At 38.6% G+C, this 23,395-nt stretch overlaps 1 pseudogene; it reads left to right on the forward strand.

The window, feature by feature from the left end:
• The first annotated feature begins 5,549 nt into the window (after positions 1 to 5,549).
• Positions 5,550 to 23,044, forward strand: LOC101955832 (trimeric intracellular cation channel type B-like; annotated as a pseudogene).
• The last annotated feature ends 351 nt before the right edge of the window (positions 23,045 to 23,395 follow it).

Raw genomic sequence — 23,395 nt, forward strand, 5'->3', positions numbered from 1 at the left:
AGAAATTTAAAAATTCTTAAAGTCAAACAAGAATAGTGATACAACATACCAGAACCTTGGCAACACTATGAACTCATTCTAAGAGACAAGTTTATAACAATAAGTGCCTATATTAGAAAATCAGAAAGATCCCAGATAAACAAAGGATGCATCTCAAGACTCTTGAAAAACAAAAATAAATCAATTCCAAAATTGATTTGTAGAAGGGAATAAATAATTAAGAACAGAGGTGAAATTGATGAAATAGAGAATATAAAAACAATAAAAAGGATCAATGACATGAAGAGTTGGTCTTTGAAAAGATAAACAAGATTGATAAGCCCTTAGCCAAACAACCAAAAGAAAAAGATAGAAGACCTAAATTAATCAAACTTGAAATAAAAAGGAGAAATGACTACAAATATCACAGAAATCCAGAGGATTGTTAGGCAGCAGTTTTAAAAACTTATACTCCAATATATTGGAAAACCTAGAAGAAATGGGGACATTTCTAGGCACATATAACCTGCCAAAATCAAATCAAGAACACATAGAAAACTCACACAGATCAATAACTAGCAAGGAGATAGAAGCAATAATTAAAAAAAAACACCTGGGGGCTGGGGTTGTAGCTCAGTGGTAGAGCAATTGTCTCACAAGTGTGAGGCACTGGGTTCCATCCTCAGCACCTCATAAAAATAAATAAATAGGGGCTGGGGCTGGGGCTCAGCAGTAGAGTGCTCACCTAGCATGTGTGAGGCCCTGGGTTCCATCCTCAGCACCACATAAAAATAAATAAAGATTAAAAATAAATAAACAAATGTATTGTGTCCATCTACAACTAAAAATATATTTGAAAAAACCACCTATTATGGTTTAGATATGAGGTATCCCCAAAAGCTCATATGTAAGACAATGCAATGATTTTCAGAGGTGAAGTGATTAGAGGGGTATGAGCTAAGCAGTGGATTAATCCAGAGGTAACTGTAGGCAGGTAGGTTGTGGCTACCTGATTTAGGACACGGGGGACCTAAGGTACTTATATTGTATAAATGAATCTGTTTCTCTCTCTCTCTCCTCCTCCCCCCTCCCTCTCCCCTCACCCCCTGGCAAGCTCTCACTACCTGGCTCGCTTGCTCTCACTCTCACTCTAACTCTCTTGCTCTTACTCTCTGGCTCTCATTCTCACTCTCTAACTCTCACTCTCACCCTAGTTCCACTTCCTGGTCGCTATGAAGCCACCTGTGAATTACTTGAGGGTCTTCCTTAGGAATAGAAGCCAAGGAAATTTAGTTTTAATTTAGGGAACTATTTGTGGCTCCTCCCACTCAATAGATTGCCCAAGGCACAGAATCTTATTTCTGCTCTACAAGGAAGATCCCTCACAGTAGCTCTGGAGATGGGCGGAACCTATTGGGAACTGAACAGCCCATCTTGTACCTTTTTCAGCAAGGAACATTCCATGGAAAACCTTTGATGTTTCCCAGTATATAAATAAAGCAAGTACAGGCTCCATTTTGCTATTTTTTTTTTTTAGTGTGGAAGCAGCTAGCCCATCTTGACCCCCTTCCTCCCCCTTAAAAATATATATATATTTTTGGTGTTCTGTGGTGATTTCCCTTGCTGTATATTTCTCAGCCTTTATTCTGCACCTAGCCCATTCCACCTAGAGGAACCCCATTTCCACCCTCACCCCCAACCCCAAGTAGGTCTTGGCCTGGGTTCCTCCATGCCCTTCCACCACGATGTTCTGCCACATCTAGGTCCCATAACAATGGAGTGGGCCATCTATGGACTGAGATCTCTAAATTCATGAGTAACTAATAAACTTTTCCTCGTCTAAAACAGTTCTTGTTAGAATTTTTGGTCACAGTAACAAAAAGGCTGACTAAAACATCATCCAACAGAAAAAAACCCAGGAACACAATGATTCTAAGCTGAATTCTACCAGAATTTTAAAGGTTTATTCAGGCCAACTCTTCTCAAATAATTCCAGAAGTGGAATGGGAATAAACACTTCAAATCCATAGTATGAAGCAAGTGTCATCATCAGACCAAAGCCAGTATCACTACAGATCAATATCTCTGATAAGCTTAGATGAAAAAATTCTTAATAAAATATTAGCAAAAGGGAGGGGGCAGGAGATTAGCAAGGATGGTGGAATGTGATGGACATCATTATACAAAATACATGTATAAAGACTTGAATTGGGAGTCAACATACTTTATATACAGAGATACAAAAATTGTGGTAAATATGTGAATTAAGAATTGTAAAGCAAAACAACAACAAAAGAATAGTGTTACTTTAGATTAGGTAGAGGGAAGTGAAAGGAGGGGAAGGCAGGGGATGTGGGGATAAGAAAGATTGTAGAATGAAACAGACGTTATTACTGTATGTATATATGTATGTATGTGACTGTATGACCAATGTGATTCTATAATATGTATACTTAGAAAAACGAGAAATTATATCCCATGTATGTATGATACATCAAAGTATATAAGTGCATTCCACTGTCATGTATAACTAATTTTTAAAAAAGGCAAAAAAAAACAATACCAAAAAATAAAATTTTAGCAAATTGTATTCAATAACATATTAAGATGATCGTACATCATGACTAAGAAGGATTTATCCAAATGATGCAAAGTTGGTTTAATGTTCACAAATCAAGACATGCAATATACTACATAAATAGAATTAAGGAGAAAAATCACATACTCATCTCAATAGATGCAGAGAAAGCCTTCAATGAAATTTGGCACCCATTCATGATAAAGACACCAAGAAAACTAGGCATAGAAAGAACTTACCTCATCATAAGGGCTATGATCAACAAGCACAAAGCCAAAATCATAGTGAATGGGAAAAAACTGAAAGTATTTTCTTGAAGATCTGGAAAAAAAAAAAAGGATGTCTACCCTCCTCACTCCTATTCAATATATTACTAGAAATTCTACAAATCAGACAAGAGAGAAAATCAAAGGGATAAAATTAGGAAAAGAAGAAGTCAAATTTTTCAATGATTGCAAATGAAATAATTCTATAATTAGAAGATCCAAAAATCTCCCCAATAGACTACTAGAACCAATAAACAACTTCAGCAAAGTCGCAGGTTACAAAATCAACATATAAAAATCAGTATTTTCCCATACACCAATAATGAATCTCCTGAGAAAGAAATTAGAAAAACAATCCCATTCACAATAGCCTCAACAAAAAAAGTACCTAGGAATAAATCAAACCAAGGAGGTTAAAAAACCTCTTACTATGTAAACTATAGAACAGTGAAGAAAGAAATTGAAGACGACACAAGAATATGGAGAGATGTCCCATGTCAAAAATTAGGCAAAATGAATATTGCTAAATGAACATAAAACCAACAGCAATATTCAGATTCGATGCAATACAATGACATTTTTTCACGGAACTAGAGAAAACAGTTTTATTGTGCAGCTGGAAGAATGAAAGACCCAAAGAGCCAAAGTAATTCTAAGTCTAAAAAGCAATGCTGGAGGCATCACAGCACCTGACTTCAAATTATACTACATGCATGGCACTTGGGTACTAGGTATAAAAACATATGTTTTTATACACAAACCCACACAGATATAGACATCTGATCCTTTGTAAAGGTGCTAAAACATGCATTGGAGAAAATAATGCCTTTTAAACAATGGTGTTGGAAAATAGGCTATGCATATATGGAAGAATAAGGCATGACTTTTATTTCTAACCCTGCATAAGTCAACTCAAAATGATCAAAGTCCTAGGGATTAGGCCAAGAACTACAAAAGACCTAGAAGAAAAAGGAGGTTCAACACCTAATATACAGGTACAGGCAATGACATTCTCAATAGTAACCTGAAAGCTCAGAAAATGACGCCTACTCTTCTGACAGAGGATTGATATCCAGAATATATAAAGAACTCAAAAAACTCAACACCATAAAAAATAATCCAAATAATAAATGGGCAAATCACCTAAACAAGACACTCTCAAAAGAAACACAAATGGTCAACAAATACATGAAAATATCATTAGCAATTAGGGAAAAGTAAATCAAAACTACACTGAGATTTGATTTCGTCCTACTTCCGTTTGAATGGCAGCCATCATGAATACAAACAATAATAAATGCTGGAGAAGATGTGGAGAAAGAACAACACTGTTGGTAGAATTGTAAATTAGTACAACTACCATGGAAATTAGTAGAGAGGTTCCTCAAGAGACTAGGAATGGAACCACCTCCCAGTTGTATCACTCCTCAGTATTAAGTCTAAAAAATTAAAATCATCATACAACAGTGATACATGCACACTCATGTTTATAGCAGCACAATTCACAATAGCCAAGTATGGTACCAGCCTAGATTTCCATCAATGGATGAAAAAAGAGAATATGGAATGTATAAAGGATGGAGTTTGACTTAGCCATAAGGAAGAATGAAAATTTTCCATTTTCATGAAAATGGATGGAACTTGACAACATTAGGTTAAGTGAAATAATACAGAGTCAGAAAGTCAAGGGTCAATGTTTTCTCTCTTTGTGGAAGATAGAGAGGAAAAACCAAAGAAAGGAGGGGAGGGTCTCATGAGCATCAAAGGAAGATAAGTAGACTAGAGGAAAGGAACCAGGGGAGGGAGGAGGAGATGGAAAGGGGAAATCCTGGGGAATGACATTAGACAATTACATTGTTATATTGTGTACACATTTGAATACATAACAACAAATTCCACCATATGTACAACTATCGTGCACCAATAAAAAATATAGAGAACAAAAAATGGAGAAGGAGCCAAGCCCTATGGTGCATGCTTGCTACCCGGAGGCTGAGGCAGGAGAATTCCTTTGAGCCAAAAAGTTTTAGTCCAACCTGGAAGACATAGCAGACTCACCTCCAAAGTAAAACAAAACAAAAGAACACAAACTGTGGCAAATACAAAGAATAATAATCAGTTTTAAGAACAACAACAAAAAGGTAATTAGGGCTGAGGATGAAGCTCATAGAGGGATTGCCCAGCAGACTCAAGACCCTGAGATTAATCCCTAGTATATTTACATAAAAAAGCCCCTGTAAAACAGGACATTGTGTCATTTGTAACAATATAGATTAATTTAAAGGAGACAATGAGAGAATAAAACAGACATGCAAATGATCTCACTTTTATGTGGAGATTGAGGCAGGCAGGAGGGGTGCTGGTTAGCACAGGTTGAGAGTAGATACAAGAGGGGAGACACTGGTCAAGGGGTACAAAGTTTCAATTAGATAGGAGGAATTACATCTGTGCCATACTATAGCACATCAAGATAACCACAGTGAATAATAATGTAGTATATGTTGCAAAATAGATAAAAGAGAGGATTTTAAATGATCAGGTCACAGGAAATGATAAATGTTTGACCTGAGAGATATGCTAATTACTCTGATTTCACCATTATAAAATGAATACTTATATCAAAACATCATACTGTGTCCTATAAATCTATACAAGTATGTGTTAAGGAAAAAAAATAAAACTTGAGGCCAGCTGGCAAGGCCAAGTCTCAGGGGTAGGTTGCAGCCATGGACTCTCCATGGGAGTAGCTGGCACTGACCTTCTCCTGCACGTCCATGTTCCCCTTTTTTGACATCACCCACATCTGGTGTCTGTGATGGCACAGAAACATCAGCTGGTAGGAGTGGAAGGGGCATGGAAGAATCCTGTTTCAAGCTGGTCTACTGCTATACTCCCTGATTTAGTGGAGGAATTTTAACATGTGTACTGCTTGAAGAGCCTCCACTGAGGTTTCTTCCAAACCACATTAATATTTTACTGGCATCTTCAATCTGGTATATTATATATATATTTTTTGCCCATGGGACCTAAATTCCCAGGACTATTCATTCTTATCTGCTCAACTTATGGCTTTGGGGTTGAAGGAAGTGACCAGAACTTGGAAAACAGAAGGTGGAGTCACACATGCTAATAGTTATTACAAAAATGGCTGGCCAGTCATGATAGCTAGTGGATGGGCCCAAGGTGCAGAGGGTATCCTTATCATGAATTTTTAATGGCTAGTGAAAGGAGATTAGAAACCAGAGATGATGAATGGCTGAAGATGTCCTATCCTTCCAAGGTAACCTTGCTGGGGTCCCTTCACATTTCAGCACACCAAGCATCTGACCACATCAAAGCATAATCTTATGTTCCTTTATACCATCTTTCTTGTGGCCAAAAAGATAACCATCATGGTTACACAGACTTCTTCTATGTCTCTTAGTCCTTTTGAGGATATATTGAGTTGGCTGATCTTTGGCAGCAACAGTTTTCATTATATGAAAAGAAATGTGGAACAAAATCATCTTCTAGTGGCACTAGTTCATTGGTCTCAAAACCTATGACTGATGGTTCAAATAATGTTAAAGGGAAACATACTAAGAACACTGAGTACATTTACTTGAGCTCTAGAAGGCAAAAAAAAAATTTTTTTCTGCCTTTCAGATTGTGATATTTCTATGCAGATGATGTGAAATAATGATTATATAGAAGGAATGGAGGTGACAAAAAGAAATAAATTCTATATTAGGGCGACTACCACTTTCTTGATTTTAATTCTTGAATGTCATAAGTATATCATGTGAGTTTGTTTCTGATATAAAGTATCTCTTGTGATTACTTAAATATTTTACATTGATAAAAGAAATTATCAGAATTTTAAAGATTGGGTATTTTCATACATTTAAAAATATGAATCTATTGGGCTTTAGTTCAGCAGAATTAAACTTTTGTTTTACATTGCCATCATAATTCTTAGGTATGGAAAATTAATTGATTAAAAAATTAAAATTGCTTTTTAATTTTGAGCACTGAAGACTGTAAAGTCTTCCTAAAAGAAAATATAAAATACTTTATAAGTGAAAATAAATTGCTAGTTTATAGTTGCTATGTAAACATTGTAATTTTGCCCACATTAAATGGAAAGTACCTGAAATTTAACTTAATTTTATCTCTAGTAGTATTTTTCAGTAAAAACACAATATTGTTAGTATGAGTTTCAATTTTAAGTCTGTTTCATGCCCTTGTTTCAAAAAACTGTTTTTCTTATTCCATCAAAAGAAAATCTGGGGTGTGATTTTTGATAAATTACTATTTCCATGTTTGATACTTTTCAGTGTTCCAAAATTACAAAACGTGCTTGTTTTTTTTTTTTTTTGGTTTCTCTCTTCCTCTCTCCTTAAAACACATTTAATTCAACTGGAAAGAAATTTTTCATGTTTCACATGTTTTCTCTGACTTTGGTTGTTCTGAATACATTGCTAGCAGTTGTCTTAATGAGTAAAAAAAATTTATTATCTCCATTTAATTTTTTTCTTCTGTTCTCCTTTCTAGTGGCTACTTTCTTAGTTTTTTGTTTGAATATCCCATGTTAGATTACATATGGTTATGTTTAGTTTTAATCTACATATATGTATTATTAATTTTAAATAAAAACTGATTAGCTTCATCAGTTTTCACCTCTGATGAGAACTGTGTACAATTGATAGTAATCAGCTAAGAAACAGATCAACGGAAATCCATTGATTGAAGAATGGTGACATTAAATCTTGTTTCTTACTGGCAAAATAAAAAACAAACAAGAAAAGGAATTAAATGATGCTAGAATTTCTTTAACTGATAGTTTAAAAGTACACTTCCAACATTCAAACTCTGTGACATGACTTCTTATGCCAAGACTAAGAACCTATCTACTCCCTGTATCAGGTAGAAATTTTAGATGGCTTACAAATACTCAAATCATATTCAAGTTGAAAGTTCTTTGCCTTTACTTTTTAACGACTGTAAATACCAGCAGGTACTATACTTGCTTAGGAGAAATGAATTTTTCTTTTTTGAGGAGGGGAACAGGAGAAGCAATTTGATATTCTTGGAATGGTAAGAAGTTTAACAGCATTAAATTTGAGTTCTGTATTATATTTGATATCCTTATAGTCAAAAACTTCAAAATTAACATGTAATTAATCATTGGTCAGTTTTGAAGTTTAGATTTAACTGTAGCTAAAATGGTAGGAATTTTTCACCCTTGTATTGAAAGATAAATTCATTAAAATAAGTTATTCAAAACCAAAGAGAGAGAGAGAGAGAGAGAGAGAGAGAGAGAGAGAGAGAGAGAGAGAGAGAGAAGGAAAAGAAAAAATGGGGAAAAAAATAAAAAAAAATTTAACAGCAAAATTTGGAACAGGGAAGGGCAGGATGGGGTGAGGGTTTTTTATTTACAGCAGGATTGGGTACAGCTACTGTAAGCAATGAGTCACAGGGAAGAAGGAAGGGCCAGCAGTGGGGAGGCAGGGGAGTTGTGAAACACACCTTAGAAATAGATCAAAGCACTGCAGGCAGGAGGGGAGAGCAGGGAGGGCAAGGCAATGGGACAATAGGGTGGGATGTGTGAGACAGGCAGCTGGGGAGGCACAGAGAGGTGAGGTGGGAACACTGGAGTTCCTATTAGGGTAAGAGGGGGTGCAAGAGGGGAGCAGATCCCGCCCCACAAGCAGCAGGAGGCCAGGGGACCTTGAGGGTGGAGTTGAGAGAAGTCACCGGAAGAATCTCTTGGCCAAAGTCCTCAGATTCTAACCTTGCTCAGTTTGAGTGTTTGGAGCAGCCACAGTGTCCCAGCAATAGAAAAGGCAGTGGGAGCCTGGGACATTCCTACTAGTTCCTGGCAGGAAAAAAGGAAGATCCTACTCCAGACACTGAGGACTTCAGTAAGAACATGCTGCTGGCACCGGGAAGAGGATGGGGCTTCTGGGGGCTGGACATTCTCCCTTTCACTGGTGGCTGGTGTCGCTTGAAAGGCAGACCTCCAAGGGACCTTGAATGTCTCTCAAAGGAACAAAGCTAGAAGCAGACCCTGGGAGTCCCAAGAACAACAAAAGGAAGAGCAAGGCTCAGAGGGGAGGAGGGAGGGAAGCAAGGTGCAGCACACATCCAGATGTGGAGGTGACAGGAGGTGATGGAGGAGTGCGCCCTGAAGAGCAGAGTTGGGGTTTTGTGGCAAACTGGTCCTATACAGCCCTGCACCCCTCCAGAGTGCACAAGTGGTTTAGCCCCAAAGCTCACAAGTCTGCCACCCTTCCCTCTGACCCACAGCCCCCTGTTCCTGGGAAGGGAGATTCTGGTGGAGTTTAACTGTCATTGGGTGTTGCTCAATAAGCACTTACTCAATGGGGACAAACCAAACAGAACAGAGAGGGAGGGGCTACGCTTAAAATGGAACTTCCCTACAAGTACAGGGTACTATTTCAAGAAAATGGGAAATATTCACCGGGTCCCATCAGCCTCAACGTCCAGAAAAGTGACTGTGATTTAGGATGACCCAGGTAGGTTAGACAAGCAAGTAAGGGCAGCTAGGTGAATGCTGTAGCATCAGATTCTGAGCAAGTGCCATGGCCCAACCTTAGAAGCACTTCCACATCTCTGGGAACCTAGTGGAATTCAGCCCACAGAGAAGCAGGGGTCTCCCCAACCTCTGGTAGCACATCACCCCATGTGACCGGCTCTAGGTTGTTCCTTGCAAGGCACATTTCTGGAAGAGCCAAGCCTTGTCATTCTCAGCAAAACACTGCCCTCAATTAAGTATAGCCTTGCTGGCAATGTCACCAGTAATCAGATTAGGTGAGATCTTTGTAGATTTCAGCCACCTCTGCTCTCAGAAGCACCTTCTGCACAAAAATCTCTCAGGCTCCAAACACCCTTAGAAGTTTCAGCCATTCTAATCTGCTCCTTTTTCTGCCATTGACTCAGAGATCTAGCCAGGTTTCCTTTCTTCTGGCCACATCCTGTAACTGCCCTAGCTGTCCCAGGGTAACTCAGGAGCCCCATCAGGCTGTTCCCCATGGGCCAATCCAACACCAACCAGACTCCCTTAGGGCATCTGCATCTCTGGGCCCATTTGACCCTCAAATCAGACAGGTTTATAAGCTCACTCTAAACACTTTTCCAACCACTATAGATCCCCCCACCCCCCACACACTTGCCCTACTTCTATTAACTGCATCACCACCCTTGGTCACGTCTCACTGACCCTTTCCCCTGCTCCTCTGGCTTTCCCAGGCAGCTCCTAAAACCATTTTTATAGCTTATCAGTCACTACCTTGGTACCAACTTTCAACTACCTTTATCCTAGAATCCTTCAAAGACTTCTTCCTAAATACTGTGTCTATCTCCTGTTGTCACCATAATGCTCCAAGCCAAGCCACAGCAGCTGCGTTGTTGACTTTAACGTAGGATACCTCTACTCTCCCATCCAAGCCCACAGGTGCCACAACCTGCTGTTTAGCATCACCCTCTCCCCCATTTCTCTGGTCACATCTCTCCTAGGCTGGGGTCAAAGCAGGCTGCCCTGTCTCCTTGCCCTGACTCAACAGGATATTACTGCAAAGCAATCTCCCTGGGGACTGCTCCTGCCTCTGCCTTCCAACCATCAGACCTCCTCTCCACATCCTTTAAACAATCCAAAGAAGGTAGTAGTGGTGGTGGCACAACCTCATGATTGTACTAAAACCACTGAATTGCACACTTTCAAAGTCTGACTTCTGATAAATGAAGTACATCTCAATAGTAATAGTAATAACCATGCTTACCAGAAAGCTCCTTGTGCTGAAGTTTGCCTTGTCATTAAACACCCTTTCCCCTCCACTCTCCCTCTGGACTCCTGGACTCACAAGAATACCAGAGGCTTTCTCTGAGTTCACCTTGGGCGCCAATGCTGAGTTCCTGAATATAAAGCGAAACCACTGTTCAGCGTGGTTTGAACTTTTTGGCGCCAAACTTTACCGAATTGCTGAAGATCACGTCACCCCCACTTGGGCCAAAGAAAATCAAAACTATTGGTTGTCATAAAAGCAGAGTGAAGGCGCTTGTGGGCGCGGGGGGCGGGGGCGAGCTGCATCTGGGTTTCAGTTCTGGGGCTGCTTGGCAGTTAGGGGAGTCTGCGGGCTGCGAGAATCAGACCCCGCGGCTGGGGATATCCGCAGTCCTGAGCGGGATGTGGAGTTCCGCACACTTCAACTAGCATCCGCCTGGATTGTGGTGGGTGGATCTGAAAAGCTGAGGAGCCCTCCCACCTCCACCCCCCTTTGGGTTCTAGGATCAGATCACTTCCAGGGCTCCGTTTCCCCGCCAGGAGCAGAATTCCCTCCTCAGGGCGCGACTGATTGAAAACCCCCAGATCCAAAGGAAAACAAAGACTAATTTCAAGGAAAATCCTCTCAATGTTCGGACCCTTCAGTGAGGATCCTAATCGGGACCCCACGGTGTGATCTCCAGGGAAGACTGAAGTGACTTTCACTGAACCTTCCCAGGAAGAGCGAAGACAGCGCCTCAGCGCGCACAGCACCCTGGTGAGGAGCCCTGCCTTGTGTCTCTCTCTTTTTTTTTTTTTTTGGCTTGTCCCAGGTGGATGCAGTCCCGCGTCTTGGCAACCAGCTTTCAAAAAAACAAGATGAAAAGGAACAAGGAGAGTAAAGAAAAGAGGGTCCTGGAGAGAAAGGTTGAAATGCTGAAGAAAGGAGAGGAGAGAAAGAAAGGCGGGGGAGGGGAGGAGGATTTAAAAAGCAAGGACAGCAGGAAGGGGAAAGAGATCAGAGATGAGGGCTGTCAGGTCCCGCCCTTACCTGCCTTCCCCCAGGATCAAGCCTCTGCTTCCAAATCAACCCCTTTAAGATTCCAGAACAGGATGCAGACCCTGAGCCTTAGGGACACCCCACAACCCCCACTGCAGAAAGGGCCACAGCCCTCCTCCATTTATCATATTTAAAATGAAAACCAGCTGGTGGTGGTGGCACAAGCTTGTAATCCCAATGATTTGGGAGGTTGAGGCAGGAGGATTGCCAAGTTCAAGGCCAGCCTCAGCAATTTGAGAGGCCTTAAGCAACTTAAAGAGACACTGTCTCAAAATAAAAAACTAAAAAGGGCTGAGGATGTACTCCATGGTAAAGGACCTCTTGGGTTAATCCCCAGTGTGTGTGTGTGTGTGTGTGTGTGTGTGTGTGTGTGTGTATCTTAAGAGCAGGGTTTGTTTCATTTTCTTTATGCTTGCCTAGCACACGCGAGGTCCTGGGTTCGATTCTCAACACCCCATAAAAATAAATAAATAAAATAAAAGTATTGTGTCCAACCACTAATATATATATACTAAAATATATATACTAAAAAATATATATATATCTCCAAAAAGAAATATAAGGAAGGGTAACAGAGTTCTATTTTTTCCAGTGATTATGTTTTTTTAAAATGTCATATTTAAAATGTATTTATTTGGTGGTTAAGAACACAGCACAGCCTGAACCAGGCCCTGGGTTCAATGCTCAGCACCTCCCAAAACAAGCAACATTAGGCATGGTTTGAAGTTTTTGATGCCAGACTTTACTGGATTGCTGAAGATCATGCAGACTTCAAGCATGCAGACTTTTCCTACTCAAGTGTAGAGGGCTGGGGATGTAACCCAAATGGTAACAGGCTTGCCTAGCATGTATGAAGCCTGGGTTTAATCCCTAGCACTTCAAAAACAAGTGTCTACAAAAGTTCTTTATGTGTCAAGCCCTGTTGCTAAACTACATCATTTTAAAAACAGGGTTTAATTCTGATATCTATAATCACAATAAACTTTGAGTTTGGATTTAAGATCTGATGCCCTCCAAATGCAATAATGAATAAAAACAAAATAAATGATTGAAATTCTAAAATATATTATTTTGTTTCTTGACACATTAAATAGCCAGACATTAATTAGACAGACCTGGATGCAAGTCTAACCAGTACCAAAGAGTATAAAGGATGCATTGAGCTCCCTGCTACACTGCCATGAGAGATGCTAACATCTGAGTTTAGTGGTCAAAGTAGGAGGTATGGCTCCTACTATCCTGGTTTTCTGTTCATAATGGAAGAATATGCTAATTGTCAGAAAGAAAATATGTATTTATTATTTCTAGCTTTTATTTTTACTGTTAATCTAGGGTCATCTAGATTTTTGTCACAGTTGTTCTCACTCTCCCACCCTCATATACATATGGCTGTTAATGGGATTGCTGCACCTTTGGACAATAAGTTACAGACACCAAAAAAAAAGTCTTTTTTTTTTTTTTTAAACTTGGGATTGAACCCAGGGCATTTAACAACTAAGCCACATCACCAAGCCCTTTTTTTGTATTTTTATTTAGAGACACGGTCTCACTAAATTGCTTAGGGCCTCTCTAAGTTGCTCATGCTGGCTTCGAACCTGTGATTCTCCTGTCTCAGCCTCCTGAGCTGCTGGGATTGTTCAGGTGTTCACCACGAGGCCCAGCCCACCATAACTCTTTACCTCCAGATATGTCTGGGTCTATCTCTTAAGAACATGGGTTTGTTTTATTTTCTTTACACAGAACCAAAATACAAATTTCAAGGGGGTTCCAACCTTCTTAAATCAACTTTACTAATCCATAGTTTACATACAATAAAATGCATGTATTGAAATGTACAGTTCCTTGAGTTTGGATATTCATACATTCTTGTGTCACTAAAAGGGAATGAAGATGAAGAACATTCCTATCATACCCCAAAGAAAATCTATGCAATAAAATTCTAGGTAACCATTAAAATGAGCAAAATATATTTTAATTTATTGCTACTAAAAGAGGTGCCCAGGGGATGGGGTTGTGGCTCAGTGGTAGTGTGCTTGCCTAGCATGTGTGAGTCCTGGGTTTGATTCTCAACACCACATAAAAATAAGTAAACAAAATAAAGGTATTGTGCCCAACTACAATTAAAAAAATATTAAAAAGAAGAAGTGCCCAACATATTTTAGGCTCCTATTAAAAGGTTAGTAATATACTGGATTATAATGCTTCCACATACATAGTGTATATTTTTTAAGAGGGAAAACCTGGATGATTTTTCCCCAATGGTTTGACAGAGGCCCCAATTGAATAACCACAGCAATATTCTGCAACCAATTGAACACTGATTGGTTCCACTTCTTCCCCAGAAGCCATATCCTGGATCAGCACCAGAGGGCACAAGTGGCCACACTGGATCCACACAGCTGGGGTGTCAGCCTCTGCTGAAAGCTCCTGGGGCTTCTCTGGGAGCTTATACTGTGCAGCCCTGCACTGACCAGCACTTTCCCACTTGCTGCTTTGGTTTTTCATCTCTACAATGTGGGCACACATATTTTCTAACTTGGGGTTGGGGGTATATATGAGGTGCCTGCAGCTGTGCTGTTCTAGGTATCCTCATTATTTTATTGCATTATAATTTGCATAAAATTATGCAGGATGTGAAAACTTAAAAAGAAATCATTATATAATGAGAGTTATATTTATATATATTATTTATATACTTCCAGTCTGAAATCTACAAATTTTCCTCAATATAGCATTTAAAATATTTTAAAAACCTTATTTGTCAATTAGAGAAAATGATTAATTAACTGAAAAGAATTACCAAGATGCTCACTTATTATTCAATATTATAATGGCATTAAATTCTTAAAATATTATAAGAATTCTAATAAATCTCAATTAAATACCACTAGGCATTTTGTGATACTGGGTTAGCTGATTCTAAGCCTTGTATGGAAAGATTCATGAATAATAGGCAAGACACATTTAGGCAAGAAGAATAAAGGCAGTATTCTCTTAGTAGATCTCAAGACTTACACTAGAGTTCATGTAGGTAGAGAGTAGGTTGTTGATACAGGGATATACAAGTAAATCTTAGAACAGAATAGGAAGCCACAAACCAAACAGCACACATGTAAACATCGGGTATATGTGACTCAGTGTATAATAGAGATCAAGACATTTAATTTATGTATACATACAAACTGGTATGATAGGTAATATACAGTGTTGATATATAACACTGGTAACATTAGAGATTGATGTGTAAAGGACAAATTTTGGACAAATGATATAAGCACATTGGTTATGCATATTGAAAAATTGGAATTGTACGCATCTCTTTCAAAATTTTAATTAATATTGTAGACTGCCTTTGTGACCTAAAGCAGAGGAAAATTTTTTTTTGAGTTACAGTAAAGCATTTACCCTAAGGGAGATTGATACAATTAAAGACATTTAATTTGAACTTCCAGATCATTTGGAGATTTTCAATTTCTCAGTGGACAGAGGTAATGACTAATTCTCCTTCTGCACAATCCCTGTAAGAATATACCTCAGAATACATTGTAGGGGTCTTTCTTAAAGGCACCAGCCTTCCACTCAATGGATGGTATCTGACATGGACCCTTTTAGTGAGAAGCCATTCAAATGAGGCAAGGGGTCAGGTTTCAAGGGGCTGAGTCCAGCTTCCTGATGTCTACTGTCAGCAGGTTGACTGGCATCTAGGAAGGCTACACCCAAAGGCACAACAAGAGAAAGGGACACACAAAGTGTTTCCATGAAACATTCTATCCCAAACAGGGCAAAGGCGTAATATCACAACGGAACAGGTGAGCTTAGCTCAATTCATGGGGCGACACACCTATGTCTGAAGATGCATCCTCAACCTCCAGGACTAGAGCAATGTCCAGGTCACTACAAGATTTAGTGCTGGTCAGAGCCTCTCCGCTCTGGGAAGGAGAATGTGAATCATTCAGACTGGCTGCCCACACACCTGTGATACATCATCATTGATATGGGCTGGTGGTTTTCACAAAGGTCTCTACACAGCAGACTCGGATAATGTACAGGCTCTCGAGTTTGCTTCAATTTGATTCATACCCTTTATTGAGGCCCTCTGCTCTGAGCCTCTGCTTCTTCCCTTGGCTGCTCACTAGAATCCCCTGGAGGGTTTCAGAGACAGGATTGGTACCTGAATTACTCTTCTGGTGAATCAGAGTTAAGGGTTTAATGTTTGATCCTAGCCTACACCTATTCAAAATCTCTCCAGATGACTTAACTTGAAGACATTGATCTATTGCACAGAAGAATTTAGGTTTTCATTAGCTAAACTAGTTAATGTACAAAAATGTTTGGCACTCAGAACAACACATTTTATCTGAGATGCTGACTGAGAGGACACATATAAAAGAATTCAGACCAATCATGTCTTATTTCTCCTTGTTCCAATACTGTAAGAGGAATCCAGGGGAAAAAAGAGCACAAATCAATGCTCCTTCACCCTCTCTCCCATCACAGTGCTCCTGTGGAGCCCAAGCTAACTGGGGGACAGATAGCAAGACTGACTTTGCAGATCAGTCAGTCCATACAGGGCAGTTCCCAGGACACCAAAAGGGTCCTACCTGGAGACTGGATCAGCAGGGCAGAGAGGACATACCCTGCATACCTACTATCTCCATTACATTCAAAAGTATACTGGATTTCCTAGCAAGTGTAATCAAGCAAGAGAAAATATAAACTATATATGAACTGACAAAAATTTACAGCAGTTATTGGACAAGAACTAGAGACAAAACTCATTTGTATTTCTACAGAACACAATAATACTTTGAAAACATAATTGAGAGAGATTATGATTGCTAGAGTAAGCTTTCAAAATGTTTGGAATAAGCCACCACAAGATAAAGAGTGTGAACAGCAACATTTTATTAAAATATTTTAATAGGGGAATATCCCATGTCCATGAATTATAAGACTCCATATGGTAAGAAATTGTCAGTGGTCTACAAACCTGTTTATGAAGTGTAATCCCTATCCAAAACAGAAATAAATATTTTGTGGAACTTCAAAAAGAGTATCTTTAACTTTAAAAAGTCATCAATGATAACAATGAAACTCTTGAAATCAAAGCATTAAATTTGTTGGATTTATTTACCTAGTAGACACATTATGATGGTATGAAATCCAACCAAATTTCTCAGAATGATTAAAAAAAGATCAGTACACAACAGAGGAAATCCAGGAAGCATCCCACGGAAATGAAGACACTGGAATGCTGAGGAAGGCCATACCTTACCAGATGCGAAAAAGGAGTTTTCCATATGTGATAGGTTGGTAAGTGACAATCCATGAATGAAAAAAAAAAAAAAAGAAAAAGATTGGGGCTGGGGATGTGGTTCAAGCGGTAGCGCGCTCGCCTGGCATGGGGTTCGATCCTCAGCGCCACATACAAACAAAGATGTTTTGTCCGCCGAAAACTAAATATATATATATAAAAATTTTTATATATATATATATAAAAATATATATATATATAAATTCCCTCTCTCTCTCTTTTAAAAAAAGGGATATGAGGGAACTTTAAAAAAAAGATTTTAATGTCTTCTGCACACCACATATGCACAAAAACATTAAAATATATAAAACTATGGAGAAGTTGTAGACAATTAACTTTCTGATTATAACTTAAGAATTTCTTAAGCAAAAACAAAAAATGCATAGAAGAAATAAACTTAATACATGTCAGTACTTCAAAATTAGAAACTTGTTTTTCAAAGATATCACTAAAAAGTGAAAAGAGAAGACAGAGAAGCATCTCCTGTGGCAAGGACTTGCAAATGGAATATGTAAAAAGTGGTCAGCCATTGAGTCTAGGGCAGTAGGCTTCAGAGTGAGATGGACTTGGGATCCCAATTTACTAAACCCAATGGGAGGCAGAAGGTGAGGGGACGTTTGGAATTACTGAGAAGAAGAGCCTCCAGCACACAGGGCATGGTGTGTGGAGGAGAAGAATGAATGGAAAATTCAAAAAGGAAAAAAAGAACAATCTACTTTCCATAAACCCTTGGAAACATTCTTCACCTCATTAGCTCATCAGTTTCCCATTAGCCAAGAGGGAAATGCCTTTCAAACCACAATGACAACCTGGATGAACTTTGAAAGCAGGATAAGTGAAAGAAGCCAGTCACAAAACACCACATGCTGTAGGATCCCATTTACATGAAATGTTCAGATAATGAAACCTATAGAGACGGAGAGCAGGAGAGCAGGTGCCTAGTGCTGGCGAGAAGTCCTGGACAGGGGAAGGGGTGACTGTGAATGGGCATGGGATTTCTTCTTGGGGCGATAGAAATATTTTAAAATTGAATGTGGTGACTGGTGCACAACTCTGTGAATGTACTGAAGTGTAGACTTTAAACGTGTGAATGGCATGCAAATTATAAACTCAGTAAAGTTGTAAGGAATAAATCTCATGAAAAATTAAAAGTAATTTCTAAATTACAATCACTGATGCTTCCATGTGGATGAGAAGTTGGGCCATCAAGAGCTTTCTTACACTGCTGCCATAGCACACACCTGGACAGCAGTGTGGCATTGCCTATTAGGTTGAATATTACACACACGCAGTAGTTCCACTCCTGGACACATAGTTCTGAGAGCCACATGCTCATATGCAACAATGAACATGTAACTGGAGGCTTAGAGCAGCTTTGTTTATCATTTCCCAAGCCTGAAAACAAACCAAATGACCACAAAGAGTAAAGGGGCATTATATTTGTATAATGCTTTTGGTAGTATGGCCATCTTGACAATATTAATTCCACCTATCCAGGAGCATGGGAGATCTTTCCATCTTCTGAGGTTTTCTTTGATTTCTTTCTTTAGGGTTCTGTAGTTTTAATTGTAGAGGTCTTTCACTTTTTTTGTTAGATTGAATTGATTCCCAGGTTTTTTTTTTTTTTTTTTTTTTTTTGTGTGTGTGTGTGTGGCTATTGTGAATGGTGTAGTTTTTCTAATTTGTCTTTCAGTGGATTCTTCACTGATGTATAGGAATGCGTTTGATTTATGGGTGTTGATTTTATATCCTGCTACTTAGGTGGATTCATTTATTAGTTCTAGAAGTTTTCTGGTGGAATTTTTTGGATCTTGTAGATATAGAAACATGTCATCAGCACATAGTGATAGTTTGAGTTCTTCTTTGTGAATTTGTATTCCTTTAATTTCTTTCTTCTGTCTAATTGCTCTGGCTAGAGTTTCAAGAACAATGTTAAATAGAAGTGGTAAAAGAGGACATCCTTGTCCCAGGTTTTAGTGGGATGCTTTCAATTTTTCTCCATTTAGAATGACGTTTTGAAAGTAAAGATGTGCTGTATTTTGTCAAATGCTATTTCTGCATCTATTGAGATGATTGTAAGATTCTTGTTTTTAAGTTTATTAATATGATGTATTATGTTTATTGATTTCCATATGTTGAACCAACCCTGCATTCCTGGGATGAATCCCACTTGATCATGGTGCACTATCTTTTTAATATGTTTTTGTATGCAATTTGCCAGAATTTTATTGAGAATTTTTGTGTCTATGTTCATCAGGAATATTGGTCTGAAGTTTTGTTTCCTTGATGGATCTTTGATTTTGGTATCAGGGTGATATTAGCCTCATAGAATGAGTTTGGAAGGGTTCCTTCCTTTTCTATTTCATGAAATACTTTAAGGAGTGTTGGTGTTAATTCTTCTTTGAAAGTCTTATAGAATTTGGCTGAGAATCCATCTGATCCTGGATTTTTCTTGGTTGGTAGGCTTTGGTGGCATTTTCTATTTCATTACTTGAAATTGATCTGTTTAAATTATGTATGACCTCCTTATTTAGTTTGGATAGGTCATACATCTCTAGAAATTTTCTTCAATACTTTCTATTTTATTACAGGATAAATTTTCAAAATAGTTTCTAATTATTTTCTGTATTTCAGATGTGTCTGTTGTGATATTTCCTTCTTCATCTTGTATTTTAGTAATTTGAATTTTCTCTATTTTTCTTTTGTTAGCATGCCAGGGGTCTATCTATATTATTTATTTTTTCAAAGAACCAACTTTTTGTTTTGTCAATTTTTCAATTGTTTCTTTTGTTTCAATTTCATTGATTTCAGCTCTGATTTTAATTATTTCCTGTATTCTGCTTTTGGTGTTGATTTGTTCTTCTTTATCTAGGGCTTTGAGGTATAGTGTTTAGTCATTTATTTGTTGACTTTTTATTCTTTTAGTGAATGCACTCAATGCAGTAAACTTTCCTCTTAGTACTGCCTTCATAGTGTCCCAGAGATTTTGATATGTTGTATCAGTGTTCTCATTTACATCTAAGAATTTTATTTCATCCTTGATTTCTTCTACTATCCACTCATCATTCAATTGTGTATCATTTAGTCCCCATTTGTTACAGTAGCTTTTACTTTTTTATTTTATCATTGATTTATAATTTCATTCCATTGTGGTCTGGTAGAATATAGGGTAGTATCTGTGCTCTTTTGTAAGAGTTTTTTTCTAATACTTGCTTTGTGGCATAAGATATGATCTATTTTAGAGAAGGAGCCATGTGCTACTGAGAAGAAAGTATATTTGCTCACTGATGGATGAAATATTCTATATATGTCTGTTAAGTCTAAATTATTGATTGTGTTATTTAGTGCCACAGTCCGGCTGCTGGGCAAAATAACGGGGGGGGGGGGAGGTGACGAACAACTTGTGTAGATCGATACAGCAGGAGTAGGAGCCGTTTATTGTAGGACAGGAGGGGTATTTATACATTCCACACAGCTTATCTAATTAACATAAACTAGATACATCAGTCAACCAATAAGAAATCTCCACACTTAATGGCTCACTGGCCTTACTTCATAAACCACTCCCTCTGGCATTTTGCCAGGCGCCATCCAGACTTGTTTTCAGACTCTAACATTCCCCTGGCAAAATGCCAGGCACCATCTTGACTTGTTTACAGACTCTAACAATTTAGTTCTATAGTTTCCTTACTTAGTTTTTGTTTTGAAAATCTGTCCGGTAGTGAGAGAGGAGTGTTAAAGTCACCCAGTATTATTGTATTGTAATCTATTTGACTCTTGAAATTTAGAACAGTTTGTTTGATCTACATAAGATTCTCCATTGTTTGGGGCATAAATGTTTATAATTGTTATGTCCTGCTTATATATACTTCCCTTAAGAAGTATGAAATGTCCTTGTCTCTTCTAATTAACTTTGGTTTGAAGTCTACTTTATCTGAAATGAGAATGGAAACCCCTGCTTGTTTATGCAATCCACATAAGTGCAAAGTTTTTTCCCATTCTTTTACCTTCAGCCTGTAAATGTCTTTGCCCATGAGGTGAGTCTCTTAAAGACAGCATATTGTTGGGTCTTGCTTTTTAATTCAGTCTGCCAGTCTTTGTCTTTTGATTGATGTTTAGGCAGTTAACATTCAAGGATATTATTGAGATATGATTTGAATTCCCTGTCATTTTGATTTATTTCTGGTTTTTGATTTGTCTTAGTTTATCATTTGGTTGAATGTCACTTTAGTATAGATCCTTCCTTTGCTGGTTTTCACTTTAAAAAAAAAATCACGTCATCCGCATGGAATATTTTAATGAGAATGCTCTGTAGTGTAGGCTTTCTAGATGTAAATTCTTTTAATTTTTATTTATCATGGGATGTTTTAATTTCATTTTCAAATCTGAAACTTAATTTTGCTGGATATAAAATTCTCAGTTGGCATCTGTTTTCTTTCAGAGCTTGAAATATATTATTCCAGGACCTCCTAGCTTTGAGGGTCTGGGCTGAGAAATCAGTTGAGATCCAAATTGGTTTCCCCAAATACGTAATTTGATTTTTTTCTCTCACAGCATTTAAGATTTTATCTTTATTCTGTATGTTAGTCATTCTCATTATAATGTGTCTTGGTATGGGTCTGCTGTAATTTTGCACTTTTGGGGTCCAGTAAGCCTCTTGTATTTGATTTTCCATTCCATTCTTTAGGTTTGGGAAATTTTCTGCTATTATGTCATGGAAAAGCTTTTGCATTCCTTTGGTTTGTATCTCTGCTCCTTCATCTGTTCTGATTTAAATTTTGTCCCATCTTAAATTTGGTCTTTTCATGTGATCCCATAATTCTTGGATGTTCTGTTCATGGTTTCTTATCATCTTCTACACATGGTCAACTCTACTTTCAAGGTTATACATTTGGCTTCATTGTCTGGGGTTCTGTCTTCCAACTGGTCTAATCTGTTGGTGATGCTTTCTATTGAATGTATAATTTGGTTTACTGAGGATTTCTGCTTTTTCCCCCCTATGATCTCTACCTCTTTATTGGTCTTTCACTTCTTGTATTTTTCTTTGATTTCACTCTTTATACTATCCTTTACTTCACATATCAGTTTAACTATATACAATCGGAACTCCTTCTTGGACATTTCTTCTACTGTGTTATCAGTGGCTTCTGTTGTTGGGGCATCTTGGTTTGTTTGGGATGCTTTAGTCCCTTGTTTTTTCATGTTGTTAGTTTGTTTTCCCATCTAAAAGTACGAATCTAAGGCAGAATAAATTCTATCCTGTAGCTATATAGTGTCCCTAAGGTTTCCAGCACTTTTCACCCAATGAACATAACATACAGCCTTAAACCTAATAACTCCCACTAAGGCATCTACTTCTTTCTCACTTTGAACCAAAATGATGAGTTCAACAACTATCTATAGTACAACAGAATATTTGTTAAAATGATTTATGATTTAAAATGGTGAATGAGAGAACAGAGGTAGTGTAGTATGCACTATTTGTGAGAGAGGAAGATAGAGGCTAGAAGTAAAATTTCACAGGAAGAGTGGAAGACTAGCTGACAGAGATTGGCTGTTGGAGAAAAGTTGGAAAGAAAATAGGCAAGAGAGTGGAAGAATATGAACAAAAAGAAAAAATTAAAGACATAAAAATACAACTAAAATGTAAAACCCCAATCATATATCATTGTCCTCCACACACTGATGCATAAAAAATTCTCTTCCAATTATGATAGAAAGATTAGTGAATCAGAAAATAGCATAAAATAAGTCTTGCTGAAAAGTCAAACTCTCTGTCAGTGTTCAACAGTTTCTCAGTCCTGTCTCTGATATCTCTTGGGATCACCGAACCCAGATCAGCCCTTGAAACCCGAGTCTCTATTCCACCAATCTGGGCTTCAGACACCTCAGGATTGGTCACACGTCTGTCCCAAGATCTCAATGCTACTCCTACTCGCAGAGAGACCACCAGGATACACTCATGCAAAGGAGTAACACCAAGATGCAGCAGCAGCAAGACAATGGCCACTACCTTCTCTCAGCAGGAAGACCCCAGGCTCCTCCAAACCTGCAGGCACCCCCACATTGGACCTGCAGGTACTAGCTGGAGTCCCCAGACAGAGGCACTTGTGGTGGTAAACCTGCTGGCACCCAGGCCCCCCGTCCTGGCTGGTGTCCCCACATGGATGCAGTCACGTGCAACCAAATCAGCCTCTGTATTCCATCCTCCATTGTCTTCTTGAGCATCTAAGACATGTCCATCTTCTGAGGACTGGACATCAGTTTTTCCTGGCCTCTCCCCCAAAGCAGTCCTCTGGGCTGTGGTAGCAGCGGTAGTGGCAGTGGTTGCTGGCAGCAGGCAGCAGGTCTGCAGTAGCGGTGGCTGCATTGGCAGCTACAACTGCAGCTGTGGGGGCATAGTCTCCAGGCCATCTCTGGGGGTCCACAGCAGTGT

This window comes from Ictidomys tridecemlineatus, chromosome 8 (assembly GCF_052094955.1).
Source record: "Ictidomys tridecemlineatus isolate mIctTri1 chromosome 8, mIctTri1.hap1, whole genome shotgun sequence".
Taxonomy (NCBI): domain Eukaryota; kingdom Metazoa; phylum Chordata; class Mammalia; order Rodentia; family Sciuridae; genus Ictidomys; species Ictidomys tridecemlineatus.